At 46.4% G+C, this 21170-nt stretch overlaps 1 protein-coding gene and 1 long non-coding RNA gene across 4 annotated transcripts in view; one reads left to right on the top strand and one right to left on the bottom strand.

The window, feature by feature from the left end:
- LOC147017608 (uncharacterized) overlaps positions 1–10463 on the top strand; it is a 37552-nt gene extending 27089 nt beyond the window's left edge. Inside the window, exon 3 of the long non-coding RNA XR_015049568.1 lies at positions 7002–10463. This is a non-coding gene — a long non-coding RNA (uncharacterized LOC147017608). The remainder of the gene's footprint in view (positions 1–7001) is intronic.
- The window catches only part of LOC147017610 (ubiquitin-conjugating enzyme E2 R1-like), a 54566-nt gene that overhangs the window by 6733 nt on the left and 26663 nt on the right, over positions 1–21170 (bottom strand). The gene's annotated exons all lie outside the window — the stretch shown is intronic.

The raw sequence follows: 21170 nt of genomic DNA on the forward strand, positions 1-21170 counted from the left end.
GGGGAGAGAGAGAGGCGAGGGAGAGAGAGAGAGGCGAGGGGAGAGAGAGAGGCGAGGGGAGAGAGAGAGGCGAGGGGAGAGAGAGAGGCGAGGGGAGAGAGAGAGGCGAGGGGAGAGAGAGAGGCGAGGGGAGAGAGAGAGGCGAGGGGAGAGAGAGAGGCGAGGGAGAGAGAGAGAGGCGAGGGGAGAGAGAGAGGCGAGGGAGAGAGAGAGAGGCGAGGGGAGAGAGAGAGGCGAGGGAGAGAGAGAGGCGAGGGGAGAGAGAGAGAGGCGAGGGGAGAGAGAGAGAGGCGAGGGAGAGAGAGAGAGGCGAGCGAGAGAGGGAGGCGAGCGAGAGAGAGAGAGGCGAGAGAGAGAGAGAGAGGAGAGCGAGAGAGAGAGAGGCGAGGGGGAGAGAGAGAGGGGAGCGAGGGAGAGAGAGGGGGGCGAGGGAGAGAGAGAGAGGCGAGCGAGAGAGAGAGAGGCGAGGGGAGAGAGAGAGAGGCGAGGGGAGAGAGAGAGAGGCGAGGGAGAGAGAGAGAGGCGAGGGAGAGAGAGAGAGGCGAGGGGAGAGAGAGAGAGGCGAGGGAGAGAGAGAGAGGCGAGGGAGAGAGAGAGAGGCGAGGGAGAGAGAGAGAGGCGAGGGGAGAGAGAGAGAGGCGAGGGAGAGAGAGAGAGGCGAGGGAGAGAGAGAGAGGCGAGGGGAGAGAGAGAGGCGAGGGAGAGAGAGAGGCGAGGGGAGAGAGAGAGGCGAGGGAGAGAGAGAGGCGAGGGGGAGAGAGAGAGGCGAGGGAGAGAGAGAGAGGCGAGGGGAGAGAGAGAGAGGCGAGGGAGAGAGAGAGAGGCGAGGGGAGAGAGAGAGGCGAGGGGAGAGAGAGAGGCGAGGGAGAGAGAGAGAGGCGAGGGGAGAGAGAGAGGCGAGGGGAGAGAGAGAGGCGAGGGGAGAGAGAGAGGCGAGGGGAGAGAGAGAGGCGAGAGAGAGAGAGGCGAGGGAGAGAGAGGCGGGCGAGAGGGAGAGGCGAGGGAGAGAGAGAGGCGAGCGAGAGAGAGAGGGGAGAGAGAGAGAGAGGGGAGCGAGAGAGAGAGGCGAGGGGAGAGAGAGAGGCGAGGGGAGAGAGAGGCGAGGGGAGAGAGAGAGGCGAGGGAGAGAGAGAGGCGAGGGGAGAGAGAGAGGCGAGGGGAGAGAGAGAGGCGAGGGGCGAGGAGAGAGAGGCGAGGAGAGAGGAGAGAGAGAGAGAGGAGAGAAGAGAGAGGAGAGGAAAGAGAAGAGAGGAGAGAGAGGAGAGAGAGAGGAGAGGAGAGAGAGGCGAGGAGAGAGAGGCGAGGAGAGAGAGGCGAGGAGAGAGAGGCGAGAGAGAGAGAGGAGAGGAGAGAGAGGCGAGGAGAGAGAGGAGAGGAGAGAGAGGAGAGGAGAGAGAGGCGAGAGAGAGAGAGAGAGAGGCGAGAGAGAGAGAGAGAGAGAGGCGAGGAGAGAGAGAGAGAGAGAGGCGAGAGAGAGAGAGAGAGAGAGAGAGGCGAGGAGAGAGAGAGAGGCGAGGAGAGAGAGAGAGGCGAGGAGAGAGAGAGAGGCGAGGAGAGAGAGAGAGGCGAGGAGAGAGAGAGAGGCGAGGAGAGAGAGAGAGAGAGAGAGAGAGAGAGAGAGAGAGAGAGAGAGAGAGAGGCGAGAGAGAGAGAGGCGAGGAGAGAGAGGCGAGGAGAGAGAGGCGAGGAGAGAGAGGCGAGGAGAGAGAGGGGAGGAGAGAGAGGCGAGGTGAGAGAGAGGCGAGGTGAGAGAGAGGCGAGGTGAGAGAGAGGCGAGGTGAGAGAGAGGCGAGGTGAGAGAGAGGCGAGGAGAGAGAGAGGCGAGGAGAGAGAGAGGCGAGGAGAGAGAGAGGCGAGGAGAGAGAGGCGAGGAGAGAAGAAGAGAGAGAGAATAAGAAGAGAGAAGAAGAGAGAGAGAGAGAGAGAGAGGAGAAGAAGAGAGGAGAAGAAGAGAGGAGAAGAAGAGAGGAGAAGAAGAGAGGAGAAGAAGAGAGGAGAAGAAGAGAGGAGAAGAAGAGAGGAGAAGAAGAGAGGAGAAGAAGAGAGGAGAAGAAGAGAGGAGAAGAAGAGAGGAGAAGAAGAGAGGAGAAGAAGAAGAGGAGAAGAAGAGAGGAGAAGAAGAGAGGAGAAGAAGAGAGGAGAAGAAGAGAAGAGAGGAGAGAGAAGAGGAGAGAGAAGAGGAGAGAGAGAGAGAAGAGAGAGAGAGAAGAAGAAGAGGAGAGAGAGAAGAGGAGAGAGAGAGAGAGAAGAAGAGGAGAGAGAGAGAAGAAGAAGAGGAGAGAGAGAGAAGAAGAAGAGGAGAGAGAGAGAGAAGAAGAAGAGGAGAGAGAGAGAGAGAAGAAGAAGAGGAGAGAGAGAGAGAGAAGAAGAAGAGGAGAGAGAGAGAGAGAAGAAGAAGAGGAGAGAGAGAAGAAGAAGAGGAGAGAGAGAAGAAGAAGAGGGGAGAGAGAGAAGAAGAAGAGGAGAGAGAGAGAAGAAGAAGAGGAGAGAGAGAGAAGAAGAAGAGGAGAGAGAAGAAGAGGAGAGAGAGAGAAGAAGAAGAGGAGAGAGAGAGAAGAAGAAGAGGAGAGAGAGAGAGAAGAAGAAGAGGAGAGAGAGAGAAGAAGAAGAGGAGAGAGAGAGAAGAAGAGGAGAGAGAGAGAGAAGAAGAGGAGAGAGAGAGAAGAAGAAGAGGAGAGAGAGAGAGAAGAAGAGGAGAGAGAGAAGAAGAAGAGGAGAGAGAGAAGAAGAAGAGGAGAGAGAGAGAAGAAGAGGAAGAGAGAAGAAGAGGAAGAGAGAAGAAGAGGAAGAGAGAAGAAGAGGAAGAGAGAAGAAGAGGAAGAGAGAAGAAAAGGAAGAGAGAAGAAAAGGAAGAGAGAAGAAGAGGAAGAGAGAAGAAAAGGAAGAGAGAAGAAGAGGAAGAGAGAAGAAAGGGAAGAGAGAAGAAGGGGAAGAGAGAAGAAGAGGAAGAGAGAAGAAGGGGAAGAGAGAAGAAGGGGAAGAGAGAAGAAGGGGAAGAGAGAAGAAGGGGAAGAGAGAGGAAGGGGAAGAGAGAAGAAGGGGAAGGAGAGGGGAAGGAGAGGGGAAGGAGAGGGGAAGGAGAGGGGAAGGAGAGGGGAAGGAGAGGGGAAGGAGAGGGGAAGGAGAGAAGAAGGAGGGAGGGGAGAGAGGGGAGAGAGGGGAGAGAGGGAGAGAGAGGGAGAGAGAGGGAGAGAGAGGGAGAGAGAGAGGGAGAAGAGGAGGAGAGAGAGAGAGAGAAGAAGAAGAGGAGAGAAAGAGAGAGAGAGGAAGAAGAGGAGGAGAGAGAGAGAAGAAGAAGAGGAGAGAGAGAGGAAGAAGAAGAGGAGAGAGAGAAGAAGAAGAGGAGAGAGAAGAAGAGGAAGAGAGAAGAAGGGGAAGAGAGAAGAAGGGGAAGAGAGAGGAGAAGAGGAAGAGAGGAGAAGAGGAAGAGAGGAGAAGAGGAAGAGAGGAGAAGAGGAAGAGAGGAGAAGAGGAAGAGAGGAGAAGAGGAAGGGAGGAGAAGAGGAAGGGAGGAGAAGAGGAAGGGAGGAGAAGAGGAAGGGAGGAGAAGAGGAAGAGAGGAGAAGAGGAATAGAGGAGAAGAGGAATAGAGGAGAAGAGGAATAGAGGAGAAGAGGAATAGAGGAAGAGAGGAGAAGAGGAAGAGAGAAGAAGAGGAAGAGAGAAGAAGAGGAAGAGAGAAGAAGAGGAAGAGAGAAGAAGAGGAAGAGAGAAGAAGAGGAAGAGAGAAGAAGAGGAAGAGAGAAGAAGAGGAAGAGAGAAGAAAAGGAAGAGAGAAGAGGAAGAGAGAAGAAAAGGAAGAGAGAAGAAGAGGAAGAGAGAAGAAAAGGAAGAGAGAAGAAGAGGAAGAGAGAAGAAGAGGAAGAGAGAAGAAGGGGAAGAGAGAAGAAGGGGAAGAGAGAAGAAGGGGAAGAGAGAAGAAGGGGAAGAGAGAAGAAGGGGAAGGAGAGGGGAAGGAGAGGGGAAGGAGAGGGGAAGGAGAGGGGAAGGAGAGGGGAAGGAGAGGAGAAGGAGAGGAGAAGGAGAGGAGAAGGAGAGAGAAGGAGAGAGAAGGAGGGAGGGGAGAGAGGGGAGAGAGGGGAGAGAGAGGGAGAGAGAGGGAGAGAGAGAGGAAGAAGAGGAGGAGAGAGAGAGAAGAAGAAGAGGAGAGAGAGAGGAAGAAGAAGAGGAGAGAGAGAGAAGAAGAAGAGGAGAGAGAAGAAGAGGAAGAGAGAGGAAGGGGAAGAGAGAAGAAGGGGTAGAGAGAAGAAGGGGAAGAGAGAAGAAGGGGAGGAGAGAAGAAGGGGAAGAGAGAAGAAGGGGAAGAGAGGAGAAGAGGAAGAGAGGAGAAGAGGAAGAGAGGAGAAGAGGAAGAGAGGAGAAGAGGAAGAGAGGAGAAGAGGAAGAGAGGAGAAGAGGAAGAGAGAAGAGGAAGGGAGGAGAAGAGGAAGGGAGGAGAAGAGGAAGGGAGGAGAAGAGGAATAGAGGAGAAGGGGAAGAGAGAAGAAGGGGAAGAGAGAAGAAGGGGAAGAGAGAAGAAGGGGAAGAGAGAAGAAGGGGAAGAGAGAAGAAGGGGAAGAGAGAAGAAGGGGAAGGAGAGGGGAAGGAGAGGGGAAGGAGAGGGGAAGGAGAGGGAGAGAGGGGAGAGAGGGGAGAGAGGGGAGAGAGGGGAGAGAGGGGAGAGAGGGGAGAGAGGGGAGAGAGGGAGAGAGAGGGGGAGAGAGGGGGAGAGAGGGAGAGAGAGAGGGAGAAGAGGAGGAGAGAGAGAGAAGAAGAAGAGGAGAGAGAGAGGAAGAAGAAGAGGAGAGAGAGAGGAAGAAGAAGAGGAGAGAGAGAGGAAGAAGAAGAGGAGAGAGAAGAAGAAGAGAGAGAGAAGAAGAAGAGGAGAGATAGAAGAAGAGGAGAGATAGAAGAAGAGGAGAGAGAGAAGAAGAGGAAGAGAGAAGAAGGGGAAGAGAGAAGAAGGGGAAGAGAGAAGAAGGGGAAGGAGAGGGGAAGGAGAGGAGAAGGAGAGGAGAAGGAGAGGAGAAGGAGAGGGGAGAGAGGGGAGAGAGGGGAGAGAGAGGGAGAGAGAGGGAGAGAGGGAGAGAGAGAGGGAGAAGAGGAGGAGAGAGAGAGAGAAGAAGAAGAGGAGAGAGAGAGAAGAAGAAGAGGAGAGAGAGAGAGAGAGAGGAAGAAGAAGAGGAGAGAGAGAGAAGAAGAAGAGGAGAGAGAGAGAAGAAGAAGAGGAGAGAGAGAAGAAGAAGAGAGAGATAGAAGAAGAGGAGAGAGAGAGAGAAGAAGGGGAAGAGAGAAGAAGGGGAAGAGAGAAGAAGAGGAAGAGAGAGGAGAAGAGGAAGAGAGGAGAAGAGGAAGAGAGGAGAAGAGGAAGAGAGGAGAAGAGGAAGAGAGGAGAAGAGGAAGAGAGGAGAAGAGGAAGAGAGGAGAAGAGGAAGAGAGGAGAAGAGGAAGAGAGGAGAAGAGAGAAGAGAGGAGAAGAGAGAAGAGGAAGAGAGAAGAAGAGGAAGAGGGAAGAAAAGGAAGAGGGAAGAAGAGGAAGAGAGAAGAAAAGGAAGAGAGAAGAAAAGGAAGAGAGAAGAAAAGGAAGAGAGAAGAAAAGGAAGACAGAAGAAAAGGAAGAGAGAAGAAAAAGAACAGAGAAGAAAAGGAAGAGAGAAGAAAAGGAAGAGAGAAGAAAAGGAAGAGAGAAGAAAAGGAAGAGAGAAGAAAAGGAAGAGAGAAGAAAAGGAAGAGAGAAGAGGAAGAGAGAAGAAAAGGAAGAGAGAAGGGGAAGGAGAGTGGAAGGAGAGGGGAAGGAGAGGGGAAGGAGAGGGGGAGAGAGGGGAGAGGGGGGAGAGAGGGGAGAGAGGGGAGAGGGGGGAGAGAGGGGAGAGAGGGGAGAGAGGGAGAGAGAGAGGAGAGTGGGGGTTCTTTTTCGGTCGGGCCTTGGTCATTTTGGTTTCCGTCTTCGTTCCCCGGTCATCGTCGTTGTTGGTTGGTGGCTGGTAGTCCATAGGATCCTGGTTGCTCACTGGACTCTGGCTGTGGGTTAGAGTCCCACCGTGGTCGTTCGTTTGCGCTCGTTGGATTGTGGTTCGTGTGGAGCGCTCGAGCTGGGGACCCCGATCCCTTTAACAGACTCTGAGCTCACAAGTGCAGGTCGGCCAGACCGCACGAGGCGGCCAGGTACCCGACCAAACTCAAACCCCCAGCTTGCCTATCCTCCACGGCTGGAGGGTCCGAATAAAGGCCAGTGGCTCCATTTCTTTTTGGGTGTGTGTGTCTGTCTGTGGCCAGTCTTATCACTAGAATTGCATAAGTGCCTTGCTTATTGTACATTGCAATTTAGTCGGATTAACTCTGCTCTGTGTCTCCCTTCCTGATTATTGTGAATAAACCCGTGTTAAATGTACCAGCTTGTTTTCTGTGCTTTCTCTCATTGGTTTAGCATGGTTAGGGTTTGAGCTATAGTGAGGCCGATTGTTCCGTAGACTGTTATTTGGACCGGCGTGGCTTTGGTAATTCCCACTCGGTTACGCCGGATCCGAGTTGGTAACAGCGACTCGGTTCGGACAAAGCCGGCCGAAGGTGTGATTTCCCCGGTAGCTAGACCGCGCGGCTAATTAGGTAAATTGGAATCAGACAAAAATCCCCTAACCGCGTGGTCAAAATATTGGGGTCCACGGTCCATTAAGCGACCCGTCGACTTCGGAGTTATCCGGAGTGACGACCTACAATTCCGGGTGTTCGGTGGGAGACGGCCCAACTGCTCCATCTAGCGGTCATTCCCCGCCCCAAACCCGGCACCACAACAATATGAGCGGCACATTGATGTCAAGGCATCCTGTTTCAGGTGCACAGCCACATCTTCGTGAGGCTCGTCAAATGCATTGACATGGCCTGCTTTCTCTGATTATGGCATACACCCATAATGATGTCTCTGCAAATTCAGACAAAGAACGACACATTCTATGAGTAATTGGAGTGTCTTGTGGCATTGGTCTCCCTTCCCCACCACCCCCTGATCAACTTTTGATTCTCAGAGACCTGAATGCATCCTCTGGCAGAGTTTGTACAGGGTTCGAAAGTGTTATCGGGAACTACGGTTCAGGCTGTATGAACGACAACTCTCTTCGTATGATCTCCCTCTGCTCCTCTCATAACCTATCCGTTATGGGTTCTTGGTTCAGAAGGAGAGACGTACACATATTTACCTGGATCTCCCATGATGCATGAACCTGTAAAGAACTGGATCACATTTTATCCTGAGATCGCTCAATTTTCAAATCAGGTTGGGTTTTTAGAGGTGCCAAAATTCTGGCAAACACTGACCACAGATAAGTTGTGGCTGGTATCTATCTACACTCTGTATACCATCATCAAGCAAGACCTGGCAGAAGTATGAATGTGGAAGCTATGGTTCGTGACCCAGAGCTGTCTGCCCGATATATCATCTCCATCCAGAACTGTTTTGATGCTCTGGGCAAACTCTCAAATGATGCGAAGGAGTCCTGGCCTCTTCTCCGTGATATTATCTTCTCTACAGCATCTGAAACAGTCGGATCTAGTCTGTCGCAGAAACGGCCCTGGTTGTCGACCGATACCCTGGCGATTATTGATATGAAGAGGCAAGCACGACTTCAAGGAAACATCGCAGAAAGAAGGCGCCTGAGAAGGAAGGGTCTATCGGTCGAAGGCAAGGAAAGGCTTTGACTCTTGGTTATGGACACATGGTCAATGAAGCTGAGGAAGGTATCCATCAAAATGACCTTGGACTTGACTTTTGTCAATCCAGCACATGCATACTCGTCAGAATTCAAATAAAAACAAAAGCAGCATCCCGATCATGAAGGCAAGTGGGACACCCTGCCACAAAAAATGAAGAAACCCTAAACTGCTGGAAAGAACATTTTGAGCCACAAAGATGGCGATGACATCACCGTGTGTGGGAATACTCCATCCCTGTCTGAGGTCTGTTGTGCAGTGAGGAAACTCAAAAATGGTCGAGCCGCTGGGAGTGACGACATCACCGCAGAACTGCTGAAATGTGCTGAGACTCCATTCTGTGCAGTATTACATTGCCTTTTCATAAATGTCTGGAATTCTGGGCATGGAGGAATGGCATAATAACCCCAATATGCAAAGGCAAGGGCTCCCCGCTCTAACTGCAGTAGTTAATTGCCAGATTACCCTGCTCTCAGTCCTTGGTTCACACAGCCATGGAAGACCAAATTTCCAGGACTTTTAAAACAAATGGAATATGTAACAAGTGACTGTGGAAATAAACGACAAGAATAAGAATGAAGCCTTGTTTGTTTTCTGTTATTACATAGAATATTTCAGTAACTATAAACAACTGCGACCCTTTGGAAGCAGCCGAAGAGGGGACGGGAAGGGGTGAGTATATTTTGTGCCGTGGCTAATAATTCCCCCTGCCTGCAGCAAGGGCCTGTAGACCACTTGCACTGTGGAACGTGGAAAAGCAAAAATAGTCTTCCCCCCTCTTCACAGGGGGGGGGAGGGGAGGATTTTTATTCAGGTACCCTGTCATTCTGACAGGGAACCCGATTGTTTTTCCTCTGTTTATTTCCTTATTTTTTATTTTTTATATCCTATTTATTCTTTTTCCGCCGGCAATTTGCGGGTTCTTTCGCTTTAAAAATCATTTTCTCAGGAACGGTAAGTCCGATCGACACGAAATTTTCACCATAGTATGTATTTTTTTTGATAGCAAACTTAATTGGTAATTGTGACGTCATAGGTCACGTGGTACGGGCGCCATCTTGAAAAAACCGAAAAAATTTGGACCTCTTTCTGAAACGGTGCAATGGAAAATTTTTTCGCTTCATACATTTGAATAAGCTCCTCAAGGGGAACAGGGGTGATTTTTCGTGAGGTCATCGGTCAAGAGGTGTGCCGGTCAAAATTCGTTAGGTACAACGCTGCATCGGAAAAATCTGAAACTTCTTGAGCCTCATCTGCACAACAATTCAACGTAGAAAAAATATATTATGACGTCATCGGTCACTTGGTTCGGCAGCCATATTGTTTTGGGAATTTTTTTTTTTTTAATCTTCTTATACAGAACGGCTAAACAGATTGAGGCGAAACTTTACACACACATTCCTCATGAGGTCCTTTATCAAGTTTGTTAATTTCTTATTGATCGGTCATACGGTTTGGCGGCAATCTTGAATTTACCGTAAACCTTCAAACATCTTCTCCAGAACGGCTCGTCAGATCAAGGTGGAAACTTCACAAACATATTGCACACGAGGAGGGAATATAAGTTTGTTAATTTCTAATTGATAGGTCACATGGTTTGGCAGCCATGTTGGATTCAAGAAAAATATGAAATAATGTTTTCTCTGGAATCACATAACCTCTCGAAGTGAAAATTTGCAACCATCATCCTCCATGAAGTCTGCATTCATAGTAAAAATTATGATGTCACAAGTCACAGGGTTTGGCGGCCATCTTGGATGGAAAAATGCACCTTATCCGATTAACACGAAACTTCACACACGTATTCCACTACGGGATTGGAGGCAGGATGTAAACTTATGATGTCATTGGTCCTCTGGTTCGTCAGCCATCTTGGATTGAAAATTAAAAAAAATTTTAAATCTTCTTCTCCAGAACGGCGAGACAGATCGAGGCGAAACCTCACACACATTCCCCACGAGTTCCTTTATCAAGTTTGTTAATTTCTTCTTGACCGGTCACATGGTTTGGTGGCCATCTTGAATTTACCCAAAACCTTCAAACATCTTCTTCTCCAGAACGGCTTGTCAGATCAAGGGGAAACTTCACAAACGAATTGCCCACGAGTACGGAATACAAGTTTGTTAATTTCTAATTGATAGGTCACATGGTTTGGTGGCCATGTTGGATTCAAGAATTATATTAAATAATGTTTTGTCTGGAACCACATAACCTATCGAAGCGAAACTTGGCCAATATAATCTACCCCCATACCTGCATGCACTTTAAAAATTATGACGTCACATGTCACATGGTTTGGCGGCCGTCTTGGATAGAATAACGCACTTTGCCCGATAAAGACGAAACTTCACAAACGTGTTCCACAACTCGATTGGAAGCAGAATTTAAATTTATGTCATAGAACACGTGGTTCGTTTGCCATCTTGGATTGAAAATTAATAAATTTTTAAAATCTTCTTCTCCAGAACGGCCAGACAGATTGAGGCAAAAATTCACACACACTTTCCGCAAGACATCCTTTCACAAGTTTGTTAATTTCTAATTGATAGGTCAATGGTTTGGCAGCCATGTTGAATTCAAGAATTATATTAAATAATGTTTTCTCTGGAACCACATGACCTATCGAAGCAAGACTTGGCTACTATAATCTAGCCCCATGCCTGCACATATGTTAACAAGGACAAATGTGTCCAAGAGCCACGTCCTAAAGGTTTTGTCTTCACCAGAAGAAGAAGAACAAGAACTTAAGAAGAAGAAAAAAAAAAAAAACTTCTAATATTTCGTCACATGCCTTGCCAATAGCGAGACCCGTCATGGACGATCGTCGTTCATGACAAGAAAATAGTGTATTTACGAAATTACAATACATTAAATGGAATAATCTTTCAATAGTAACGTGAACTTTTCGAAAATTTAAAGCAAATGTCCGAATATATTTAAAAATTCATGATAGACGCTCTCAAAAGGCACCCTCAATGCGAGGATGTGTACAAGTGTTTAGTATTTAAGGAGATCCGGATCCTGTATATGAAAGTCGAGTCCGAAAGGATCTGTCTTCACCAGAAGAAGAAGAAGAAGAAGAATAACAACAACAACAACAACAACAACGCTGAGCTCTCTTACTTTTAATTTAGAAGAGTAAATAATGAAGAAGTGTAATAAAATGAAGAAGAGTAAAATAATGAAGAACAGTAAAAAAAAGAAGAAGAAGAATAAAAAGAAGAAGAAGAAGAGTAATAAAAAGAAGAATAAGAGTAATAAAAAGAAGAATAAGAGTAATAAAATGAAGAAGAAGAGTAATAAAAAGAATAAGAAGAGTAATAAAATGGAGAAGAAGAGTAATAAAATGGAGAAGAAGAGTAATAAAATGAGGAAAAAGAGTAAAAAATGAAGAGTAAAAAATGAAGAAGAGTAAAAAATGAAGAAGAGTAAAAAATGAAGAAGAGTAAAAAATAGAGAAGAGTAAAAAATAGAAAAGAGTAAAAAAAATGAAGAAGAAGAAGAGTAAAAAATGAAGAAGAAGAAGAGTAAAAAATGAAGAAGAAGAAGAGTAAAAAATGAAGAAGAGTAAAAAATGAAGAAGAAGAGTAAAAAATGAAGAAGTAGAGTAAAACATTGAAGAAGACGAGTAAAAAAATTAAGAAGAGTAAATAATGAAGAAGAAGAGTAAATAATGACGAAGAAGAAGAGTAAAAAATGAAGAAGAGTAAAAAATGAAGAAGAGTAAAAAATGAAGAAGAGTAAAAAATGAAGAAGAGTAAAAAATGAAGAAGAAGAGTAAAAAATAGAGAAGAGTAAAAAATAGAGAAGAGTAAAAAAAATGAAGAAGAAGAAGAGTAAAAAATGAAGAAGAGTAAAAAATGAAGAAGAAGAGTAAAAAATGAAGAAGAGTAAAAAATGAAGAAGAAGAGTAAAAAATGAAGAAGTAGAGTAAAACATTGAAGAAGACGAGTAAAAAAATTAAGAGTAAATAATGAAGAAGAAGAGTAAAAAATGAAGAAGAAGAGTAAAAAATGAAGAAGAGTAAAAAATGAAGAAGAGTAAAAAATGAAGAAGAGTAAAAAAATGAAGAAGAAGAGTAAAAAATGAAGAAGAAGAGTAAAAAAATGAAGAAGAAGAGTAAAAAAATGAAGAAGAGTAAAAAATGAAGAAGAAGAGTAAATAATGAAGAAGAAGAGTAAAAAATGAAGAAGAGTAAAAAATGAAGAAGAGTAAAAAATGAAGAAGAGTAAAAAATGGAGAAGAAGAGTAAAAAATAGAGAAGAGTAAAAAATAGAGAAGAGTAAAAAAAATGAAGAAGAAGAAGAGTAAAAAATGAAGAAGAAGGAGAGTAAAAAATGAAGAAGAAGGAGAGAAAATAATGAAGAAGAAGAAGAGTAAAAAATGAAGAAGAGTAAAAAATGAAGAAGAAGAGTAAAAAATGAAGAAGTAGAGTAAAACATTGAAGAAGACGAGTAAAAAAATTAAGAAGAGTAAATAATGAAGAAGAAGAGTAAATAATGAAGAAGAAGAGTAAATAATGAAGAAAAAGAGTAAAAAATGAAGAAGAGTAAAAAATGAAGAAGAGTAAAAAATGAAGAAGAGTAAAAAATGGAGAAGAAGAGTAAAAAATAGAGAAGAGTAAAAAATAGAGAAGAGTAAAAAAAATGAAGAAGAAGAAGAGTAAAAAATGAAGAAGAAGGAGAGTAAAAAATGAAGAAGAAGGAGAGAAAATAATGAAGAAGAAGAAGAGTAAAAAATGAAGAAGAAGAAGAGTAAAAAATGAAGAAGAGTAAAAAATGAAGAAGAAGAGTAAAAAATGAAGAAGTAGAGTAAAACATTGAAGAAGACGAGTAAAAAATGAAGAAGAAGAGTAAATAATGAAGAAGAAGAGTAAAACATGAAGAAGAGTAAATAATGAAGAAGAGGAGTTAAAAATAATGAAGAAGCAGAGTAAAAAATGAATGAGAAGAAGATTAAAAAAATGAAGAAGAAGAGGAAAACAATGAAGAAGAAGAGTAAAAAAATGAAGAAGAAGAAGAGTAAATAATGAAGTGATAAAATAAGACATGCTAAAAATTATGACGTCACAAGTCACATTGTGTGGCGGCCATCTTGGATAGAAAAACACACCTTTTGCGATTAACACGAAACTTGACAGACGTGTTCCAATACACGGTTTGAAGCAGAATATAAATTTGTGATGTCATAGGTCATATGGTTCGTCAGCCATCTTGGATTGACAATTAATAAATTTCTTAAATCTTCTTCTCCAGAACAGCTGGACAGATTTGAGGCAACAATTCACACATACTTTCCCCAAGACATCGTTTCACAAGTTTGTTAATTTCTAATCGATAGGTCACACGGTTTGGCGGCCACGTCGAATTTACCCAAAAACCTTCAAACATCTTCTTCTCCAGAACGGCCGGTCAGATCGAGGGGAAACTTCACGTACGTATCGCACACGAGTGGTGAATATAAGTTTGTTAATTTCTAATCGATAGGTCACACGGTTTGGCAGCCACGTTGGATTCAAGAACAACATTAAATATCGTTTTCTCCGGAACCGCTCATCCTATCGTCGCGAAACTTTGTGACCGTCGTTTAAGTCTCATGTCGTATCAAAGGTGTCGTGTACGGGTACCCGGTAATCACTGCCAGCAGTTGCAAAGTGGCAGTTCTAGTTATTATTATTATTTTTTGTGTTTGTGCTCATGACCTGACCCTGAGTACTACCAACATGTAATTTGGTGGAGATCAGCCCAGCCCTGTATATTTCTATGATTTTCAAACGTACACACACACGTAAAGAGAATTTGCTTATTGTGGGATACTACGTTTACATACCTACACCCAAAATATATGAGCTGAGCATGTTATACCACGTAACTATTCCATGTTGTACCTTTTACAACATCAATGACCAGCTTCTATCACATGGATTGCTTACATGGAGTTAACTGCAATTAATAATTATCCTCATTTTCATAAAAATTTGAAGTCAACAAATGTATGTTCTTCACATAGATGGATATTCGGATGACAGGAAACACTTTTCAGTGGGCGGTTACATTTCCGCTCACCTTTAAACTCATGTGTCGTGAACTGGGGAGGTTTACCGGAATCATCCTCACTCGCGGTGCAAAACCAGAGCATTCACGACCCCTTGTGTTTTCTGTTCATTTCTTTACTTGGCGGATAATGCACTCATCAACGCCATCATATGTTCCGATGCAGTGACGCCGAACACTCTCATCTTGATCAAACTTATCCAAAAGATCCACTTTGTGTGTCAGACATCATTGACTATTCCACAGTGCTTCGACAGAATGCAGTGTTGACATGGAGTACAATACACTCAGTCCCTGGTTTCTGAACAAGTGTTCTTGAAAATGTGTTGATAAGCTGGATGTTCATCCTCTTGATGAATAAATTAGAGTCTATGGAACGCGTGTAGCGTGGTGTAAGGGACGGCGAGGGATAACAAACTAGTTAGAGGGGTGTATAGTGAAGCAGGGCGAGCACCACTGTCTCTCCTGCCGGTAAAGAAAATCCGGGGAGAGAATGGCATGTGAAATGGTGTAAAAGTGGTGGTATTGCAAGGGTAATATACTCGACATTGCAAGGAGACACCACTCCCTGTTTGGACGTGTCCACCGCTTAAGTGAACAAGTATCGGCCCAAATCTCCCTGGGGAAAAAAACTGCTCTTGCAGCTTGCCGTCTGCTGATTATTACCAAGTTTGATGAATTTCCACATAACCGTTTAGGAGGAGATAGTGTGACGAACACCCAAAAACAGCTCATCACAATACCCTCCTCTCCTCATTTTTAACTTATCTGGAATTTGAATTCCAGACAAGGCATTGTGCCATTTGGCAATCTCAGTTCCTTCCACAAAGCTCAGACCAAGTGTGTCTACCCTGAAAAGAGCCAGAAAACAACATCTTTCTCATGTCAAGTCTGAACTCTCAAACCTCTCTCCCAACTCCAAATCCTGGTGGCATCAAGTTAAGTCTGTATCTGGTGACTGTTCCCCCTCCATCCCCTCACTTACCTCAAATGGCTGCACAGCTGACATTGCACGTGAAAAGACTGAATGCCTATACTCCGTGTTTGCTTCTAAATATCGTGTCCCAAACCCATTGCTTTCTGTACTCACCTTACCCAGTCGCACCAACCTGTCCCCGGACTCTGTGTCCTTTTCTCCTGACAAAGTGGAGAGCCAGCTGTCAAAGCTCAACTCAGATTCTGCAACCAGTCCAGACGGCATCAGCCCACATGTCCTAAAAACCTGCTCCTCCGCTCTTGCTCACCCTCTCTCTATTCTCTTCACCCTCTCATTTGCTCAAGCTCATTTGCCATCTGCTTGGAAATCAGCAAACATTACTGCCCTGCAAAAAAAGGTGCAAAAACAGAATCCTGCAACGAAAGACCAATCAGCCTTCTCCCAATCATCAGCAAGGTTATGGAATCCATCATCGCTTCAGACATTAAATCCTTCCTCTTCTCCAATGGCTTGATTTCCGATCATCAATTTGGTTTCAGAACAGGTCACTCACTCTACCCTGGATATGCTGCTTCTGTTCTCCCAACAATGGATGGAGGTACTCAATGCCTGACAAGAAATCAGAGCCATCTCCCTCGACATATTGTGTGCCTTCAATACGGTCTGGGACCCTTCCCTGCTCACCAAACTCTCTTCCTATGGTATCCAAGGCCATCTCCACTCATGGCTCACAGACTTCCTCTCCTGTCACAGCCAACATGTGGCCCATATGGAGTTCTCTCATCTCCTCTTCCTGTCCAGGCTGGAGTTCCTCAAGGCAGCATTCTGTGCCCTGAAATTTTTCTGGTTTTCATCAATTATCTTTCCGACTCTGGAGAATTCTATTTATCTCTTTGCTGATGACTCCACCCTCTGCCGTACCATCTGTCATCCCTCAGACCAGCAAGCAGCAGCTTCTTCGCTCACTGCAGATCTGGACAAAATCACAAACTGGTCCAACACGTGGAACATGTCTTTCAATCCAGACGAATCTCACGCTCTCACTATGTCTCTCCGAATGGACCATCTGGAACCCCCACCCCCCCATACCCCAATCAACTTTCTCAACAATCCTCTTGAAGAAGTCCTTTCATTCAAGCCTCTGGATCTCACTATCTGCCATGATCTTTCCTGAGAAAGCCACATTTCCAAGCTGGCTTCCAAAGCCAGTCACCGACTGGGCATCCTCCATCGTGCAAAGTCCTTACTTGGCACACCTGAGCTCCTGACCACAAACAAAGCTTTCATTCACAGCCTGATGGAGTCCTGCTCTCCCTCAGGGCTGGAGTTCCCGCATCTCACCTTTCTCAGCTTCATGCTGTAGAAACCAAGGCATTTAGGATCATTGGTATATCCCGCGATGAGGCTGAGTCTTTGGGTCTCTCATTCTCTCACCGCAGGCAGGTCAGTGGTCTTTGTCTTCTCCTGTCTCCTCTCCGGCCTGCCACCCCCCCGCTCTGTCTGAGATATGTCCTCCCCCCTCCCACCATATTTCAAATTTCCACAGGACACTCAAGGTCCCCCAGCAACCCCTTTCTGGTAAAACTACCAAAATCAAGAATCACTGCTCACCTTCACCCTTTCATTCCTCTTTCTTCCCACCTCTGGAAAAAAACTCCCACACTCTCTTCAATCCCACTCTTCCCTCCAGGTCTTCAAAACAGCTGTTCACCACCATCTCTTATCTTCCCCTATCCAAAACCATGATCTTTTCTACCCATGTTAATCCACCCCAAACCCACCTCCTTCCCTTCCTGAAAGTCCCTGTCGTGTGAGGACCTGAAAGTCCTTGTCGTGAAAGAAGCTGAAAGTCCCTGTCGTGTCCATCTTCTTTACCCTGTGTACCCCACCCCATCCCCTCTGCCCTCCACAGATCTCAGGTCTCCGTTTACCACCGATTTTTACTTCCCTCTCCCACCCCTCTTGTTGTGTGTTTCTGTGTATTAGCTCTCATATGAGCCTCGACAGTGTATCCAAAAAATGAATAAATAGAAATTGCACAGCAGAGCTATGCGCTCTACTGAGTGTCCTAGTTTTGCGTTTGTTTTCAGGTCAGGTCAGGTATGGGAGCATGTGCCAGAACAGCGCGTCGCTGCGTCCACTTTCCGCCGGTACTCCAGGGGCCTCCGTCTGGCCATCCCCCAGGCAGATGCCAGGCCCATCCCCATCTCCTTGAGATGATGGTCAACCTGCTGCAACCATGAGGCACGTGGTCGGCCCACTGGCCTCCTCCACTCATGAGACTCCCTCGCTGAGAGAATCTGGTGAGCAGGATCAGCGTCAGGAAAACGAGCCACATGTCCATACAGCCGCAGCTGACGCTCACGGACTATGCAGGTAACAAATCTCATCCGAGTCTCTCTCAGCAACCGCTCGTTGGACACAAAATCCGACCAGCGATAGCCAAGGATTCTCCGAAGAGACCTGGTACCAAAGGAATTAAGTCTCCGTCTCAGATCCTTGGTCAAAGTCCAAGTCTCGCACCCATAGAGCAAGACTGGAAGTACCAAGGACCTGAAGACTCGGACTTTCGTCCTCCCGCACAGGTACCGGCAGCGCCACACCCCATGATCCAGTGAATCCATGACTCCCCAGGCCCGACCCAGACGTCTATTGACCTCCGGCTCACAACCTGCGGAGACATGAATATCACTGCCAAGGTAAGTGAATCTATCCACGACCTCAACATCCTCACCACAAACAGACACAGACAGGACAGCAGCATCCAAGATGTCACCGAAAGCCTGGATCTTTGTTTTGACCCAAGAAATCCGTAATCCCAACGGCTCCGACTCCTCATTCAGCACCTCGAGGGCCCCCAAGAGGATGTCTAAAGTCTCCGCAAAGATGACTGCATCATCTGCAAAGTCAAGGTCCGAGATCTTGACATTCCCAAATGACGCACCGCAACTTGATCTCTCCGACATCCTCCCAAAAATCCAGTCCATACAAGTGCTGAAAAGTGTGGGGGCAAGTACACATCCCTGACGAACTCCAGTAACAACTGGAAATAAGTCAGAGGCGGTACCACCACACTTCACAGCACTCTCAGTACCAGAGTAGAGTTCAGACATCAGATCGATCAGTTTCGGTGGCACCCCACGAAGACCAAGAATCCTCCAGAGGACATCCCGATTCACTGAATCGAACGCTTTACAGAGATCAACATAGGCTGCAAGCAGCCCCTGCCGAAACTCTCGTCTGCGTTCAGTGAGGACACGAAGAGCAAGGATACGGTCAATCGTTGACCTCTTTGGTGTAAAGCCTGACTGCTCTGGACGCTGGTGCTCAAGCAGATGGTGGCGAACCCTATCAAGAATTATCCGAGCAAAGACCTTGCCCGGCACTGAGAGCAGCGTCACCCCTCGGTAGTTGTTGCAGTCTTGGCGATCACCCTTCCCTTTCCAGAGAGGGACAACAAGGCCCCTCTTCCAGTCAGTTGGGATGATGCCTGTGTTCCAGGCAGAGCACAAAACTGCATGCAACGACGCGAGTGCAGCATTTCCACCAGCCTTGAGAAGTTCAGCATGGATGCCACAGATCCCTGGAGCTTTGCCCCGTTTCAACTGGTTCACCGCAGCCCGTGTTTCCACAAGCGATGGTGGACCACAGTTGATTCGAGGGTCAGCAACAGGGATTGTAACACCCTTGACGTCCAACTCGACAGCTGGGGGATCAGCCTGGTACAACCGCTCAAAGTAACCGGCCCAGCGGGCCTTCACTTCAGACTCCTCTGTCAAGAGCCTACCACTCTCTGCTCGAACTGCAGTGCTCCGAGGGATGGGCTTGGATGAACGTAATGCGCGAATTCCCCTGTAAGCGGGACGAGAATCACCTGTCCACAGGTGATGCTCTACCCCCTCACAGATTCCTCGCACATAGGCCTCCTTGTCCACCCTCAGTGCACGTACAGTTTTACGCCTCAGCTCCCTGAACAGCTCAGCTCTGCCATTCAGCCTGGCCCTGCGACTCTGGTCAATGGTATCCAGTGTCCCTTGAGAGACAAAATTCTTCTTTGCCCTGCGGTGAACTCCAAGGCATCCACCGGCAACATCAAGGACGGTGGTCTTGAAGGTGCTCCACAACTCTTCAGGACCCCCCAAAGCACCCAGACCCCCCAAGTGTCCACTCAGCCTGTTCGCAAACTCCTCAGCTACTCTCTCATCCCTGAGCTTGGCAACATCCAGCCTAGGCTGGGATGGTACCATTCTCCAGGATTTAAGGTGCAGCTTTAGAGTTGCTACAACAAGCCTGTGGTCAGTATTGAGGAACTGAGCACTCCGGTAGACCCTGCAGTTCTGGATCATCCTCCAACGACCGTCAATGAGGACATGGTCAATCTCCTTTGCCACACCACCAGCGTTGGAATACCAAGTCCAGCGATGAGCTTGCGGGCGCTGAAACCATGAACCAGCCACCCTAAGTCCATGACTTCTTGCAAAGTCAAGGAACTTAGTGCTATTCTGGTTCATAGTTCCTGACCCATGGGGACCAACACACACCTCATAACCATCCCTATCAGTTCCAGTCGATGCATTGAAATCCCCCAAGACTAGAAGTGTATCTCGTCTGGGGCACTGATCAATCACAGCATCATCAGCTTTTTTTGTTTGTTTGTTTTCAGCATCCATTAACTGTTGGTCTTTGTCTTTTTCTTGTTTGGTGTTCTTTTGCATTCTCTTCTTTAGCTTTGGGCTTCATTTTCCTCTCATGAATTGTTGTATTTGTCATCTTTCGTGTCTGTGTCTATTTGTGGTATTGGAGGCCTGTTACTTTTTCTTGAATGAGCAGTGCCACTGCAAAGCACACAGTACCGACTTCATGATTTTGGAATCATTTTACCAATTGATCAGTTGGTTCTCCGAACTTGCATTTTCATCGATTTGTTGTTTTCTATTCGATAGAGTAGTGGTTTTTCTCCGAGTGGTGCCAATGTTATCGCTTCTACTTTGTTGGCCAGCTCTTCTTCCAATCTATGCTGCTCTTCATCATCACCATCATCATCATAATCTTCCTCTTCTCCATTCTGTCATTCTCAAAACGCCGTTCCCGTTTTCATCCCACCCATCTGTGTCGGTGTCACCTGGTCCATGTCAGTGGGCAAGGACGCCCTCCCATCCCTGCCTCCTGAGGTGGACCCACATCCCTTCCCTCCATCACACTTCATCTCTGCAGCTGGGCTATTTTTGTTACGTTGCATTCCGAGCTCGAGCTTCGCCCACCTTCCCCCTCTCCACCCCCACGCCGAGCCCTCACCTCTCTTGCCACTTGATGTCTGGCCCGAACTGTTATTTCCTCTTGTCTATTTTTAAGGCAGATATATATGGGTTGTTGATGCAATCCTTTGAAATTTATAAGGTGGAACCATCTCCATTCTGACGGCCAATTTGGTTTTCTTCAATTGGTCCATAAATCCTTTTCCTCCACCATGCATCCCGCACTCTTAATGCATAGAATACGCGAAGTAGAGGATGGTTTCCTTCTCTTCCACAATCCAGCTTTATTTATTTAATCTTCTTTTTTGGAGCTTTAATTTTGATTTTTCCAAGATAGGTTGCACCTTTCCAGCTTCTCACCTTGGTGCAGATCCCTGTCTCTCTGTGAGACGATCTTCCATCCCATTAGAGGAGGTGCAGTCTTTATTCTCTTCAGCACAAATTCCGGATGCTCAGTGTGGCTGCACAGACACAGGGCTTCGCCTGCAAGTAGTCTGTCCCCCACGTAGTGGGAGATGGGGGTTTTTTTCCATTGCTTCTGTATGTGTGTGGCTGTCTATCTGTCTGTCTCGGCCATACCTTATTTTTACCATTTGAGCTTTTGTCATCAGATACTCAGACATTTATTGTGAGAATAAAAGAAGATTAATTAAAAATTGGGTCAAAATGTCAAAAGGGCAAAAGGGCAAAGTCAAAGTAAGTACAAATAGCCATTATTAGCCCGGCCACTGCTTACACAGACAGAGACAGTCGTGTTCTATTTTTTTAATTTAAATCACTTCCATGTTTCTTTATTTATCCATAACTTTTTTTTAACATTTGAGCTTTTGTCATCAAAGTTTCAACAGAACATGCAGAACACAGGTCAATAAAATTTACATGTTTTTTTAATTCAGCTGTTGTTTTCTTCAAGTTTAGTTTGAGTAAAAAGTGGAAATGGACGGTCTTTACATTTTGGGATTCTTTCTCGTCAGAAATTATCTTTCACTTTTTTTTCCCAACACACGATTTGTCTCTCCCCATCATCCCACCCCTGCCACACCTGGCGTTCCGGTGAGTTCTCCCTTCGGGATTTGCCGTGCAGGCCGTTCAACATCCTGACAAGGGTGAGGGATGGTGTGTGTGTGTGTGTGTGTGTGTGTGTGTGTGTGTGTGTGTGTGTGTGTGTGTGTGTGTGTGTGTGTGTGTGTGTGTGTGTGTGTGTGTGTGTGTGTGTGTGTGTGTGTGTGTGTGTGTGTGTGT

This window comes from Eptatretus burgeri, chromosome 11, assembly GCF_056783735.1.
Source record: "Eptatretus burgeri isolate ZD-2024b chromosome 11, Ebu_testis_v1, whole genome shotgun sequence".
Taxonomy (NCBI): domain Eukaryota; kingdom Metazoa; phylum Chordata; class Myxini; order Myxiniformes; family Myxinidae; genus Eptatretus; species Eptatretus burgeri.